The sequence below is a fragment of the Augochlora pura genome, chromosome 3 (genome assembly GCF_028453695.1).
Source record: "Augochlora pura isolate Apur16 chromosome 3, APUR_v2.2.1, whole genome shotgun sequence".
In the NCBI taxonomy this organism is placed as follows: Eukaryota; Metazoa; Arthropoda; class Insecta; order Hymenoptera; family Halictidae; genus Augochlora; species Augochlora pura.
In genome coordinates, this window is record NC_135774.1 from 27,645,700 (window position 1) to 27,651,292 (window position 5,593).

Genomic DNA, 5,593 nt, shown 5'->3' on the forward strand with positions numbered 1-5,593 from the left:
GGGAACCTAATCCGTAAACTCAGGTCATTCGAAGCAGTCCGCGCAGTTCCAAACACTCCGCGGACATCCATCCCATTTATTCGCTAATTCACGACGCTCGCTCTTGATCACTCCCGCCTTTCATTCCCGGAAAAAAGCTCTACAGTACGGTCAAGTATAGAATCCATGCGTCATCGGTCTTCTCCAGCTTTTTCATTACTTCGGAACTTTGTGGATTCTGACGAGTCGAGTTCGCCCCGGCATCGCGGAGCAAGGGGTTGAATTTAATTTGGCGTTTGCCCGGCGATATTTCCGGCCTCGATGAGCAAGCCATTTCTTTTCCATGGCGCCCGGTAACGCGATAAACGCAATACCGTCACGCAGGGCTTCCCGTTAGCGTGCAATCGACCGGAAGTGTCGTCGAAGGACTCGATCGTCACGTGTTTGCTCTTCACCGGCGTTGTCCGAGGGGAACGATGAAAAGAATGCAAACGCGGGAGGACAGAAAGGCACCGACATAATTGATATAACCAGATAAGACCGGGAGAGCCTCGGATAGGAACGCGGCTTGAATTCGAAGGTTCCCGGGGGGCGTTGAAACGATCGAGAAAGAGAGAACGGGAGAGAGAGAGGAGAGAGAGAGAGACAGGGGAAAGAGACAAGAGCAAATCGAGACGGGTGGACAGAAAAGAGAGGTGGCGAGCATCCTCTCGCGGAATTCCCCCTTTGTCCGTGCCGAAATTCCATCGGCAGCCGCAAAGAAAAGACGGGGCCGGGTTGAACGAGCCTAGACTGTCAACCGGCGTCTTTTTTCCCCCCCTCCTCTTTCTTTCACGTCTGACGGATTCATTATGTAATTCGCGTAATGGGACTCCGCCGCGATCCACCCCACCCCGCCCGAAGACGTCTTGGAATTCAATTGTTTCAAAGCCATGGAAACTCGTCGCAAAAGGGGGAAGGGAGAAAAGAACGAAAGTCTCGCTCTCCTCCTTTCGCCTCAGCTTTCTCCCGCTCTGTCGCGTTTCCCTTTCGGCCTTCCCTTAATTTTCTGTGTGTACGTGCGTCCGACGTTCGCCGGGGTTCAAACCGGCGCAAAAGACGCCGGGGTCTCGGGGCGTGTGGGTGGGCAAGCCCAGCCAGAGGAAATAATACCCGCTCTCCGACCTTTCAAAGCGGCTACTCAACTTCGCAATTTCGTTTATTGCGCAGTTTGCGAGAACCGGCAGCGCGCAAGGAACCGGCGCTACGCCCCGCGAAGACGGCGGAGCTTTTTTCGAAGACGTTCTTCGTTTGTTCGGGGCCCTCCGCACCCGTCGAACCGATATAACGCGATATTGTTCGATCCGCGGGGGATCTTTTATTCGCCGAAGTTCCAGCACCATTACGCTCGTCCATCTTCTTCCGCCGACGATGTTTCATTCATGCCGCGAGACTTCCGAGACTCGAGCCCCGAGTATTCCTTAATTTAAACTCTTATGGAAATAGCCCGTCGAATTTTCTTGTTGAAATTCATGCCCTGTCTTTCGCGCGCGCATACCAAGAGACACGGCGAATCAGGATAAGTGTTATACGTCGCGGATTTTCGAACTCGAGATTCTCGAACGCGATGAGGTAGATAGAGGAATTCTGGGATAACGAAGCGGGTATTTGTGAATGATCAATTTTACATGGAATAAGACGTGTTCAATTTTTTAGTAAAAAACAAACGTGGCACAGGTGTTCCCTTCTACGTCTATTTTTATTCGTCCAGTTCCGTGCAACAATTAAGGTAGAAGCCTCGCGGGATTATTTACGACCACCGTTAGGGCTCGAACCGGCGGAAATTGCCGCGAAACTTTTCGACATTTCGTTAGCCCCGAGTGATATTGACCGAGGACAAGACGGTCCGCCCCGGGGCGGCTCGGCACTTCCGCCATGTTGCTCGCGGAGAGACTGTAAACTTCCAGACGATTCTTATTTCCCGTGAACGACACCCTCGCGGAGGTTGAAATTGCGCGGCGGCACGGCCGATGGCGGACCGGGATAAGGGCCTCGAAAAGAAAGATGGCAGACGGGGGGAGAGGGAGCGGGGCACGGCGGATTGCTCGATTCTCCTCGGCGAGAATTTCTTTGCGGATTAATATTTGCGCTCCGGCTACGAGGCACCGCGCGAGCGCCTGGCATCCGGGGTTCACGGCCGGAGGGTGGAGGCAGAACAAATAACGAACGTGGTCGGAGACAAATGGGGTGGATCTATCCCTCCCGGCCCGAGCCCGAGAAACGCTACACCTCCCCCGCCGATGCCTTCGGCGCGGCGGCAGAAAAAAAAAATGTTCCCGCAGGTCCCGGCACCCGGGAAACACGGTCTTTTGACGAGTTACCACCGGTGGAACACACGATACACACCACGGATATTTGGAGGAAAAATGCGGATCCTGACAGGGTCGGCCGACCCGAAACATTTTTTCCCGCCCCCTCTACATGTTGCTTTTCGGATTGTTTATTTAATGGCTGCGGCATCCGGTTGGTTGTTTTGCGACGGGACAGAGTGGAGCACCGGGCGACAGTTCGCAGCGGTCCACAAAAGTGTTCGTACACATTTTAAAACGCGATAACTTTTTTAAAACTCGACTAAACGACTGATAAAAAATTTAAGGAACGAGTGGCTCTTTTTATTCTTTCATCGTTCCAAGTAATGGCAACATTTAAAAAAGAACGATTCAGTGTAGTGAAACTATCGTTTAAACAAGATTCGAGTCACTTAGTCCAGCCGTAAAAAGCTCGTTCCGTTTTCATCCTTTAGTTAGCAAATAGATTATGGAATTTATGTACTTATAACAAAAACGTGGAAATGTTTTTTAAGACAATGGCGAGATTAAAAGCATATTTGGAACGATTCGAGGAAGATAGAACTTTCAATATTGTCGCTCGCATTCAAAACGATAAAGCTCAATGTTCTGGCGCTGATTGATCAGGTTTCCCCAAGTTAACTGTCCAAGCACTGTTGTCCAGTGCTTAACGCGGAGTCCTCTCCGCGGACGGTAAACGGAGAAATAAATTCGCCAGATATCCCGGGGCGTTAACTACATCCGTGTAATTTAAGGAGGCGAGGGAAATGCCGGGGAGCACGGCTCGAGAGCGCAACGATCGGATGCCTGCCGATCAGGAAACGATAGGACAGCGAATTTTCCCACAGTCTAATGCGTTTTTAACGAGCCGCCTTGCTCGGAATCGGATTCAATATCGCGGCACCGGCAAGATCAGCCCGAACGGTCTTGTACAATTCGTACAGCAAACAGAAAGCCGTAGTCCCCGGACAATATTTGCGGTCGCCGCAGCTTTTTAATAAACCGGAAAGCAAGCCCTGAGACGTCTCGAAGAATCCCCTCCTCCCCTCTCCTCTCCCTCCCCACTGGCAACTTTCACCCCGAGTTTGCCGCTCGTTTGGATGCGCCGCGAAGCTAATTACACCCGTAATTCCGCAGTTGCCGCCGCGTCTTGAACGTATGCCCGTTTCTCGGGAAGTTTCGCCGTTTCCGCGACCGTATTCCGCCAAGATTTACGCATTGCGGGCTATGAGGAACGGGGCCGTAAGTTCTTTCCCGTGGTTTCACGGCCCCCTGACCTCCAGACGAGCGACAAATCTCCGACCTCGAATCCAGCTCGCTCAAGCTTTCAAAAAATATCGATTGATAATTCTAGGCTTTTTCGAGTTTCCTCTAAATTTTAATTCTCGTTTTAATTTTCTGGAGATTTTTCGAAGCGATTTTCTACCATTTTTAATTGATTCTTGGATGGACGAGTTTTTTAGTTGCGAATTAATCATCGATTTAAAGTCGTCATAATGTTATTAATTATTATATAATAGGACGTATATCACGGCGCTGTTTATAGCGTTTACTACGTAATGGATTTTATGCACTTATGGCAAAGATAAAATAAGTACAATTTAAAATAGTGGAAGTATTAAAAGAGACTGATAACAATGATGCATTAATTCGAACTTATTAAATTAATTATTTACATGCTGTATGCATAGATTCTCCAACAATTATTTTTTCATTGAAGATGCACTATTATAGGAACTCTTCGATCGACGGAATAAATTTTCCCTTAACTCTAGTTCCCATGAAATCATTTGTAAAAGTCAGAGCTTTGATTTCCCTTTGAACGTTCGTGAATTTCGACGCGATTAATGAAAGGGGATATTCATGCGGTAAAACAGTCTGGCGATCAATAGATACACGAATCATTTACATTCGACTTTGATGCATCAATTTATAAGAGAACGACAGTTTCTGTTCTTCGTTAATAAAGAGACCAGGTCACGCGCTCCTTACGTGCGCTCTGCTCGATGCACCATTCCGCGTTGCACGGATGCATAAACTGCAAACGGGCTGATACGCCGACTCATTTGTCTTCCAAAATTGGCTTTGATAATGCTGTCACGACAACGGTGTCTTCCCTAAAAATAAATCCGCAGAATCTAATGGAACGAATAAAACCGCGGGGTCGCGTTCCCGAGATAGTTCGAAAGCTCGCCAGGTAGAGGCTATTAAGTAAAATCGCACCGGCGTTGTACGCCGCCGTTCCTACATCTCTCGGATCACGAACCGGCCCAGCTATATCCCCCGAAACAAATTCCACGGTTTTCGACCTAGTTCCAATCCCCGCGAACATCCACCCGCCGTTCTTTCTAAATCACGCTCGTACGCAATCGTAAATGCGATCACGCGATAAAATTAATCTTTTATTATTGCGCAATAAAGTCCATTAATTGCCGTGGTCCGCAGTTTGTAGCACCGGGAATCTGGCTCGGAGTTACGACCACCTCTCCTCCTCCTCCCCAGCCCCCCCTCCCCCCCCACATTCAGACGAGCAGATCCTAATTTATGTCCGAGATCGTAAAGGTTCTGCACGCTTAACAAGCCGGCGCGACATCCTTTATCGTGATGGAACGTGATTCGACGGCGCGGGGGTGGATCAAACGCCCGATGGCCGGGGCTGTGCTCACGGTATCGCGCGGTACGTGTTCGGCTGGTATCCGAAAGGACCCCGGGCGACCGTGCTACTTTATGGCAAGAGGTGTCGGTGATGTAATAAAATTGCTCCCTTCATATTATATTTCCGAGGTTATCCGTGCGTTTGCGGCAACGGCCGCCGCAGAAATAAAACCGGGAAAAATTCGGTGGGTGTGGGGAGGGGGGAACCGGAATTATTGGCGCGACAGTCCGGCGTGAACCGGAAGAAAAATCCACGGGAATTAATTAATATGAACCGATAGCCTGGCGAAGGGCCGAGCCCGTCGAATGAGAAAATACGGTCCGCGTCCCCATGGCCAGGGGCTTCCTCGGCTCGCGACCATTACCGGACCCCGCGGGTAGCAACAAATTCTGATTTCCTGGCCGGGCCGCCGAGGAAACTCGAATTAATTAATAACTCCGAACGAGGCCGGTATCGCGACGGTTTTTCGTGTTTTTTTTTCTTCTCCCACGAGTTTGCACCCGTGCTCGGCCATCCGTCTGTCTCCGCGGCCGACTTTCGCGGATATCCCCCTCGGGGATGTTTCCGGCGCGCGATAAACTGTGGTCCGTAAATTTCTGCCGTTCCCGGTAACGATAATGCAATTCGGTGC